The 10,746-nt window shown below is 46.5% G+C and overlaps 1 long non-coding RNA gene across 1 annotated transcript; it reads right to left on the bottom strand.

The window, feature by feature from the left end:
• Positions 1 to 357: 357 nt before the first annotated feature.
• On the bottom strand, positions 358 to 7,396 carry LOC123597656. The gene is made up of 2 exons (XR_006712200.1): positions 6,791 to 7,396; positions 358 to 1,088 (listed from the first exon to the last, which is right to left on the bottom strand). It is a non-coding gene; the product is annotated as an uncharacterized LOC123597656 (long non-coding RNA).
• Positions 7,397 to 10,746: the final 3,350 nt, after the last annotated feature.

The following is a 10,746-nucleotide window of genomic DNA, read 5'->3' as shown; positions in this document are numbered from 1 at the left end:
GCGCAGTCAGTTAAGCGTCCGACTTCAGCCAGGTCACGATCTCGCGGTCCGTGAGTTCGACCCCCGCGTCGGGCTCTGGGCTGATGGCTCAGAGCCTGGAGCCTGTTTCCGATTCTGTGTCTCCCTCTCTCTCTGCCCCTCCCCCGTTCATGCTCTGTCTCTCTCTGTCCCAAAAATAAATAAAGGTTGAAAAAAAAAAAAAAAAAGAATATAGGAAGGACACAGAGATCAGTACATCTTTGACTTGGCTCTTCTGTACAGAGCCCTTGACCACCAGAAATCATTGCTGAAGAATTAGCTAAAAATGGGGAGAAAAAAGGAAAAAAAGAAGGAAAGAAATCAAACACCACGTGAGAGTCTCACCACGGCATATATTTGGTTGTACAGCAGATCTAATTGTACTGTATATGGTGGCCAATCTGGAAGATTCTTCTTCTTGTGGTGTTATCTCCCGCCTGGGAACCTTCAAACCTCTTAATAAACTAGAAGGTAAAGAGGTATGTTCTAAGCTCCTTCACCTTCTTTCTAGCAGGGCGGTCAGCTTGCATTTAGGATACTCCTAAGTTGTGTGTGCCTCTGCAAGGAGCCAACAACATGTATTCCTGGTAGATTGCGGGGACAGGGCCTCAGTCAGATACGCCATTGTGGGGGTCATCGGCCCAGAGCCCCTCGAACAGGACCTACAAATGTCAATATCAAGAACACTAGTCCTCTCTAGACATACGCATGGGATGCCAAGCTTGGCCATCGTCCCAGCCTACCAGCCCTCTGCCGCCACGCTGGATGGACCGAGCCCCTTCTAAGATACAGATGACATCAAGGTTGCCAAGGAAAATCCCGAGCTGCCCCACTGCTGGGTGGCCGTTGGTAGTGAGACTTCCTCACAGTTCTTCCTGGATCTCTGGAAAATCTCCCTGGAAACTGCTAGGAGAAGCCTCTTTTTGCTGCACCTGTTTGCCTCAGGGCTTCTGGTTCTCTCTAATGATTTTCGGTGAGGGTGGGGGAGTAGACTTCGTGCTATCTGCATTATCAGCACAACTGATTTAACTGCATCCGGGACTGAGAGAAATTTTCAAAGATTTCCTTCCCTGGCAAAGCAGAGAAAACAAAATATTGTTGTTTAGGAATCAAATATTTGTACTCAAAAAAAATTTTTTTTACATTTATTTATTTTTGAGAAACAGAGTGAGACAAAGCGTGAGCGGGGGAGGGGCAGAGAGAGAAGGGGACACAGAATCTGAAGCAGGCTCCAGGCTCTGAGCAAGCGGTCAGCACAGAGCCTGATGTGGGCCTCGAACCCACGAACTGTGAGATCATGACCTGAGCCCAAGTCGCACGCTCAACCGACTGAGACACCCGGGCGCCCCAAATATTTGTACTTTAAAGCAAAGCTTTGCTGTAAGGAAAGGACAATGTAAACATGTATTCTCACTTTTGATCCAGAGTCAAGGAGATCTTTATTTATTTTTATTTTTTCATTTATAATTTACTTAGAGCGAGTGAGCACACAAGCTCAGGAGGGTCAGAGAGAGAGAGCGAGAGAGGGAGAGGAGGGAGAGACAGAATCCCAAGCAGGCTCTGCACCGTCAGCATGAAGTCCCAGGTGGGGCTCGAACTCACAAACTGTGAGATCACGACCTGAGCCAAAACCAAGAGTCAGATGCTCAACCGACTGAGCCACCCAGGCACCCCAAGGAGATCTTTAGATGTAAGGAGCATATCCTTATATTTTGTGCTATCCCTGGATATAAGGTCTGTTGAGACGAAACCAGAGCTCTGTTAAATTGAGGACAGGTCCATTGGTGGGTGTAAGCATGGGCCCGAGGGTGGTCTTCTCGAGGAAGGGATAAACGAAAGCCCAGCTGCTCCTTTTGTCTGTATGCATACACTTCACCTAGGTGAGGAGTGAGCCACAGGGTAGAATAAAGAATCCTTGGACTATTATCTCAAAATGTGAACAATTTTTATAACCTGTTCTAGGGGATGATGAACTCATCAAGGTGAGAAACTCGCCTGCTTTGAGAGAGCTGGGCTGTGACTGGGTGCTGTGTTCCAGTGATTTATAGTCCCCTTTAATGCAGTTGGGATTGGGAGCGAAGGTCAGAGTGGGTCTTTGAGCAGATGTATGAGAGTGGATTTTAGATATAAATTATGCAGCACTTGAAGTTCAACACAGATACAAATCGAGCAGCTCCTTCATGGCGTTTGGGGAGTTATGACTGATGTGTGGTCTGCTTATGAATGGGAGTCGGTCACCCTTCACTTATGAGAGTATTTTTCACATTAGGATACCCATAATTAATTAGGGGTTCATGTGGTGAGGTCATGAATGGAAATGCTTGGTGTTTTGACCCCCTAAATCTGTGTTCTTGCCCACAAGGCCTCAAGGATAGATTTCTCTCATAGTTCACAGAGGAATGATGCGATCTTGCCTCTCAGCACAGCAGGAAACACTTTCATGGGGCCATTAAATTGGAGCTTGTCCACGCTGCGGCAAGGAAGCTGATTTTTCGCGAGACAAATCGTGTAGGATATTTTATTTCGATCCAGGATCTAACTTGGAGACTCCTTGATGACGAATTTTTTTTTTTTTTTTCCTAAATATTTTGGATAGAGTTGGTTTACTTTTCCATTCGAGGGTGAAAAGGAATTCTAAACAACTCAGACTTTCGCCGGTCCAGCTAGTCAAATAAAGGAAAACTTGATGTGTTACGGCAGCCAGAAGGAATTTACTTCCCAGTGTAGCTAATCTGTGTCCACCTTCTGATGGTAGCATGCATGCCTGAAGCTTTGCTTTGAGTCGTTGCTGAAATAGTCAAGGAAGCCCCAGGAGCCCAGCTTATTTTTGTATGAGGTATTTGATGGTAAACATGTATACTCGGAGTGCTGGGCTCCTAAGAAAAGCAAGGCTTTATTTTGAAGTCCCGACGGCCGGCTCTCTGCCTCTCATTAAGAAGAAACCACCATGGGGCGCCTGGGTGGCGCAGTCGGTTAAGCGTCCGACTTCAGCCAGGTCACGATCTCGCGGTCTGTGAGTTCGAGCCCCGTGTCAGGCTCTGGGCTGACGGCTCAGAGCCTGGAGCCTGTTTCCGATTCTGTGTCTCCCTCTCTCTCTGCCCCTCCCCCGTTCATGCTCTGTCTCTCGCTGTCCCAAAAATAAATAAACGTTGAAAAAAAATTAAAAAAACAAAAAAAAAAAAAAAAAAAGAAGAAACCACCACGATCAACACTTGCTTTCTGCTCGAAGCCTGCAGGGTCCAGTGCTGTCGCATCTGAGAGGATTTTTATTTCTAGGTCTCTGAGTGGAAGTGCCTACCAGTTCTGTTCATTTGTTCCTGAAACGTGAGCTTTTGTAGTGAAGTGTCCTAGAGTGGACTTCAGTACAGAAGGGCACCATTATTTAGTAACACGGACTTTTGTGATGTTTGGAGCCTCCTGGGAAGGTCTGTAGGTTCACTGTGACCTAAAGCTTTTAAATAATTTATTTAAGTTTATTTATTTAGAGAGACACAGAGAGCGTGAGCAGGGGCAGAGACAGAGAGAGCGACAGAGAGAGAGAATGAATGAGAATCCCAAGCAGGCTCCACACTGGCAGCGCAGAGCCTGATGGGAGGCTCGAACTCATGAACTGTGAGATCCTGACCTGAGCTGAAATCAGGAGTCGGATGCTTAATCGACCGAACCACCCAGGTGCCCCTGAAGCTTTAAAATCAAAATCTTATCTTCCATGGGTTGTCTGTTTTGTCTTTCAGGAAATGCCGCAGGACTTTTTCCCTCCACATCAGAGGATTTTCTCCTTTTCTTCTCTATAGCCCACCCCTTACCCTGCCTCTTTCCTTGTCCCCTTGTTCTTCTTCATGGCTTCACAATTCTTGTGAGCACTTCGTCCTCTCTCTTCGGCACAGTAGGAATGGGCCACCTCATTCCACATATTCCGTTCTCGACTTTGCCAAACTGCTCAATGAACGCCAGTCACTGTTGCCCTCTAAATTTCTTGTTCGAGCCACAATCAGGTTTTCTGTTACTTTTAGCCGAAGGCGTTCCTGACTTAATCAGAAGGAAGGTACTTAATAATGATGAAGACCAGTTGTCAAAAGCCACCAGCAAATATTATTATGAATAATACAATGGAAAACAACTTATGTTAAAGTCAAGCAAGAACTGCACAGAGATGGTTCCTCCTGCCATTATTATTCAACAGTTTTTTCTTGAAGGCTCTAGGGAATGCGATAAGGACAATAAAAAGCAAAACAAACAAAACAAACAAACCAAAAAACCCAAGGGCGCCTGGGTGACTCAGATGAGCCTCTGACTTCAGCTCAGGTCATGATCTCACAGTTTGTGAGTGTGAGCCCCACATCGGGCTGTGCTGTCAGTACAGAGTCCGCATTGGGTCCTCTGTCCCCGTCTCTCTCTGCCCCTCCCACACTGGTGCTCTCTATCTCAAAAATAAACATAAAAAAAAAAAATACCATGAGACAAAAACATTAAAACCCATACAACAAATGGAGTCCTGAAAGTTCAACCGTGCAGAGTTGTATTTTTGTATTTTGTATGGTGTGCACCGTGGAATTGGGTTTTTGTGAGTTTAATAAGATCAGTTGTACAGCCAGCTGGGATTTGGGGGGTTAAGCCGTGCTTTCTAAATTAATTATTTCCTGGTTGTAGTTTGGTGCTATTTGATAGAACTTAGGTGTTTCAGCTTACGTATCTGTATAGCTGTAGGCTGGACTTTCCAGGATATTGGCAATTATCCAGAAATTTCTCAGATGTTTGGTTCCTGTTTCACTGGGTAAATTGGTCCGAGAGAATAACGGAGATCTGGGTATACACCACTCACTCACCTTCCCTCCGTATCCTCCCTCGTTCCCGGTAAAAAGTTCTCTTCTTTCCATTTGAGCTCAACTGTTGATTGTCTTATAGCAGACTTTGCACTATTACAGACTGGGTTATTGTTGATTTTGTAATCAATAGAAACAATAAGAAAAAAGAGATAAAACTTTTTTTGCATGTGATGTGACTGTTTTCTCTGAACATCTAGTAGAAGACAGAATTTGTTAAAGTGTTTGGATACCAACCAAACGTACAAAATAATAACTCTTCTCCGTTTTAGCAATACCCACGTAAAGCCTGAAAATGTCATTAACGGTAGTTACAAAACTTACAACATGCCGATGAAGAAACATAAGATAGAAAATGTAAGAAAAAATTTTACTTGAACAAATGAAAAATCATACTATATTCTTGGAAGGGAAGACATGATTGTTCTAAAAATGTCAATTCCCCCAAATTAATAGAAATATAATGCAATTGCAGTTAGAAACCCAGCAGTGTTGTGTTAATGTGTTTGTTTAGTTTTTAATTGGATAATGTGATCTTAAGGTTTATGTGGAAGAATAATTGTATTTGAACTTGCGAAAAAATATGAAAACAATAGTAAGGTGGTTTTTCCTTGATCAGATTTCAGAACACACTCTAAAGCCTCAAAACTGACCTGAAAGAAGTAAGCGTGATGACAAAGAGAAAGTGGCAGAGGGTAGAGAATCCAGAAATGGATTCTATCTAGTGGGAAGAGCTTGGTTTATTTAACCAAAGATACTGGCCCAAGGAGTTCTCCATCTAGAAGAAAATCAGGTTGGTTCCCTATCTCCTATTATAGTATAGAATAAAATTATGAAAGGATCAAAAAGTTAACGTAAAAAGAGAACAGTAAAAATTACAAAAGAGGGGCGCCTGGGTGGCGCAGTCGGTTAAGCGTCCGACTTCAGCCAGGTCGCGATCTCGCGGTCCGTGAGTTCGAGCCCCGCGTCGGGCTCTGGGCTGACGGCTCAGAGCCTGGAGCCTGTTTCCGATTCTGTGTCTCCCTCTCTCTCTGCCCCTCCTCCGTTCATGCTCTGTCTCTCTCTGTCCCCCAAATAAATAAATGTTGAAAAAAAAAATTAAAAAAAAATTACAAAAGAAATCTGGGAAAATGCAAATACAATCCAGGATTTGGAGAAACGGTGGTAATGAAGACTGAGAACCCAGTATCCATAAAAGAAAAGAGACAAGTTTGACTGTATAATATAGAGAACATAGAGGGTAAAATTGCCTTTGATAGACAATGTATTAAAATCTATATATACGATGACCTCTTACAAGTTTGACAAAAACATAAAACGAGAAGAAATTCGAAAGAAAAATGCCTGAAATGATAGGAGTAGACACCGTGGATGTGCAGACTTGTATCTGCCTCGGAGAGTGACCTCTTGGAATGCGGCCACCATATGAAGAAATCCGGACATGTGTTCCCACACCGACAGCCAGGACCAGCTGCCAACGTGTGAACCCGACCCTTGGGACTAGTTAGCTAAATGGCCAGTCACATGCATGACCTTAGCTGAGACCAGCAGAAGAACTATCGGGCTGAGCCCTGCCCAAACTGCTAATCTACAGAACCATGAGGAAATGAATGGTTGCTGTTTTAAGGCAGGGGTTGGCGAAAGGTTTTTTTGTTTTTTGTTTTTTTTAATTTAAAAAAAAGTTTGTTTTTGAGAGACCGGGAGCGCGAGGGAGTGGGGGACAGGCAGAGAGCGAGGGAGAGAGAATACGAGGCAGGCTCCAGGGTCGGAGCTGTCAGCGCAGAGCCCAGAGCCCGACGCGGGGCTCGAACTTGCCTACAGTGAGATCATAACCTGAGCTGACGTCAGACACCACCAGCTGAGCCACCCGGGTGCCCCCAAGGCAGGGGTTTTGCAAAAGTGTTTTAAAGGGTCAGGCAGCCTGTAAGATCTCTATCACGATGACTTACTTTTGGGTTGCGGGACAAGAGCAGCCGTCGACAGTAGGGGAAACGAATGGGTGTGGCTGTGCTGGAATAAAACTTTTTGTTTTTGCAAAGACAGGTGGCTGGCTGGCTGGCTGTCGTTTGGTAACCCCCACTGAATCGGTCGGTTGGGCCGCAATCACGAAGTGATACCGAGGGATGTCGGTGACGTTGTCAAGCGAACAAGGCAAGTTGCAGAACAACGCGTAGAGTGTGATTTTCGAAATTTTGGCCACAAACGTCTAAACCAAGCCCAGAAAACCTTCGGTATCCGTGCACGTCTGCATGCATACACGTGCGTGAGTGCAGCGAGGGCAGGGATGCCTCGGAGTAGTGGATTATTAGGCGGAGGCCCGTTGGAGGCGGGGTGTGCTGAGATGAATATTGGTTCCGTGCGGTTTCACGTTGTTTCCGGTTCTGCAACGAGCCAACGACTTCTGAACTTTGAACGCCATCGAAGAAGGAAACAATGAAAAAGAGTTAAATGCCTCGAGATTTCTGTCGCGCTCAGTCAAAGACCGCGTGCAGCCACTGGCTCCATCCACCGTCGTCACTAGAGGGTGCTGGGCATTTGCCAGGTGGCAGAAGGGAGCCCGGTGGCGGGGGTGGTAGGAAGACCGCATGCTGGAAAGAGGGGGGGGATTTTCTGTTTGAACTGTTGCTCCAGGCTTGGATTTTCTGAAGGCGGACGGAAGCCTGAAAGTCATTGGTCGTTGCCGAGTGGACCAAATACCTAAGGATTTATAGAGGCCATCAGCGGAGGCTCCTCTGACTCTTTGGGTGGAGCCTCCGCTGTTGGCCCATGGTCATCTATCCTAGGGGCCTTACCACAGAGCACCCCGCTGTCACAGCTGGGCCTTCTGGTGCGTTCTTGTAACCGTCATCTGGGTATCCGTGAGCAGAGGGGAGCCTCTGCTACGATTTGCGAGAACCCATCCTCACGGGGATGTGAAATTTCTCCCTTTCTCTGCAGAAAACCTCTCTTGATTGATCGTCCCAATTGCTGTGAGAAGGGAATCATTCACAAGAAGGATCACTGAGTAGCAGAGCAATTAAAAAAAAAAAAAGTGCTTAATAGCCAATGCCGCCAATTCCCGGCCCCGTCAGTGAGTCCACGATGGTGAACGTGGGACCAGCCCAAGCATCATGTTCTGGCGAATCCTCTGGCCCGTTGACACTTAGCCAAGCCCCTCACAAAAAGGCTGATAGAGCCAACTTGAAAGAAATTGTTTTTGGGCCCAGACGACTGAGAGTTTGAACATAAATGAAAAGTACAACCCATATGAATGGGTGGAGGAGTGTTTTCTTGTGTGGGGGAGGTAAGAGAAACTTTTTGACCAATTTTCATAGTATCTCACCTAAATATAGATGATACATAGGCATGTACATGTGTATATACTACACAGGCACATATATATATACACACACACGTATATGCCTACATATCATATATATATATATATATATATATATCTCATAACGCACACACAGCTTAGACTTGTCAGGCACAGTGTTTTAGCTTTTTCAAAGCAGTCTGATATCTGTTACCTCACTCGGATCAGCATACAGAGCTCTCGATGACTAAGTCAAACTTTGGTTTACTTTACGTTGGTACGCGGAAATGATCTCATCAGTCGGGGATGGCATGTTGGGGCGGCAATAAATTTTGAAGAAGATAATTTCGTCTCTGATTCCTGACTCCTTGGTTTTTCAGCGGCCTGGCAAGAAGGGACGGAAGGGGGCGGGGGCACCAGGGCTACAGAGGGTGCCAGAAAGGCGTGAGTCTTGCAAAGGCCTGAGCAGCAGCCGCGGCAGGAGGGAGGGAGGACGCCAGCCACCCTCCTGCCCTCTGTGCACTGAGCCCAAGACAAGAAGCAGGAATGAAATACTTGGAGGGAGTGGGAATTATCAAGTGCAGTCACATTTTAAGGGCATGGACGAGTACTCCCCCGGAGGACTTACGTATTTTTAGTGTTTTGTTTTTAAAGAAAAGGAAAAGAATACCACCACAACCGGAAAGGATTTGACACAACAGAATCAAGTTTCGAGGATGGGTTTGGAAGAAGTCATCCCACCATATGGCAGGAGTTTGAAGCCCCTTTCCATGGCTTCTTTCACTGTGGGTTTACGTGGCCTCCATGAAAACAGGGTGCAGTTTACCTGATGTCAACCAAGCACCAGAATCCTGCTTCTGTGCATGGTGGCCTTGGTGTGGTGTCTCAGCTGAGCCACATCGTGGCTCTAAGGCAGGCTTATGGGGTTCCTTGGTAATCCAGGAGGAACTTCAGTTCCAGAAATTTGGACCTGGAGGGACTCTAGGACTTCCCTTGTCCCACCCGCGTTAGGGGGCAGCCTCCTTCTCAATGCTTCGCTAGGACAAGTGACAAAAACAGTGAGGTCAGGAGAAATGTAGCCTGGGTGTGGGAGCGTGTGTCTAATTGTGTGGTACATGGGGTAGCGGGAAGGGAGGGAGAAAGGTGCCCACCGGGACAGGGGGACTGGCTTTCAAGGGTATTTGGCCTGAGCTTTGGCCTTCACTCCCCTTCGCCAGCATTCGACGTGGGACGGCCTGAGAGAGGGCAGGAAGGAGGTTGTGATGAGCCCATAAAACCTTCGGCTGTGTGGGTCTCCTACAGAACGTCAGTGTAGCTGTCTGCCTCCCTAGATTGCTGGTTCCAGGGTGACGGGAGGGGAGGCCTTGATTCCCACATGTGATCTCAGTGTAGAAGTTAAAGGCAAGGAGTGTGGAGTCAGACTCTTACTATCTGCCTGACCCTGGGCAAGTCACTTACGCTGTTTCTGAGTCTTCGTTAACAGGAAGCCAGTGATATGCTCCTACGATTAGTGTGGTGATTCAGTTCTATCTTTGGATGAAATAGAATATTAGAGGCCTGTCACAATCTAAGTATTTTTTTTTAAGTTTTTATTCATTTATTTTGAGAGAGACAGACAGTATGAGTGGGGGAGGGACGGAGAGAGAGAGGGAGAGCGAGAATCCCAAGCAGGCTCCGTGCTGTCAGCACAGAGCCCGATGTGGGGCTCGAACTCACGAACCCCGAGACCATGACCTGAGCCGAAACCGAGAATCGGAAACGTAACTGACTGAGCCATCTGGGTACCCCATAACCCAAGTATTTAATAAGTCACTGGGTTATTTAATAATAACCCAAGCATTTAATAAGCAATACGTGTATTGCTTCCCACCACACATCTATTGGGCTCCTTTTGGGCATCTGGAGTCAGATGGGGGCTAAGAGCCGCCTCCTAAGAGTTCATGACCACTGGGAGAGCATTCATTGGAGGCGTGCTCCCAATTTGAGTAATTGGCTGCTTTGAAATAAGCTTGATTATCTGGGAAAAGGAGGTGACAGTCCCTGAGGACAGGCCAGGGGACAGAAGCAACAAAGAGCAGCGTCTTGTTAGCGCGCTAGAGGGGCCTTCAATCACCGAGCCGGTTCCATTTGTTAGTGAGACTTGGGCTTTCCACACGAGGTGCCGCTCGTCCATTGCATTTATTCCGCCATTATCCAGCCGTAGAGCCCCGATGACAGTCCTTCATTAGTCCCCAGAGAGGGCTCTTCTTTGACCCTGACCGCATCACAGAGAACAGAAACTGGGCTGCTGATTGGGGAGGGCCGACGCATCATCACTCAGCTTGTGTTTGCACCGAAGGGGGGTGGGGGGGGGAAGTGACAAGTCTGCAGTTCGTGTTGTTACAGAGATGATGAGCTGTCTCAAACCAGCAATTTGGCTAAAAAGGAGTCTGCACGACTCCGAGCAAATTTGTCACTTTGTGTTCCCCTCCTCTTTCCTGAGTGTTAATGCAAGTTTGCAGTTGAATTTCAGATATTCTGAAATCGCATTTCCTGGCATTCATTGATGCTACGCTGAAAGCAGAATGCTAAGTACAGTACATTTTTTCTTTTGCACCCAAATGAATC

The sequence above is a fragment of the Leopardus geoffroyi genome, chromosome A1, assembly GCF_018350155.1.
Source record: "Leopardus geoffroyi isolate Oge1 chromosome A1, O.geoffroyi_Oge1_pat1.0, whole genome shotgun sequence".
Classification (NCBI taxonomy): domain Eukaryota; kingdom Metazoa; phylum Chordata; class Mammalia; order Carnivora; family Felidae; genus Leopardus; species Leopardus geoffroyi.
This window is presented reverse-complemented; position numbering and strand designations above follow the sequence as displayed.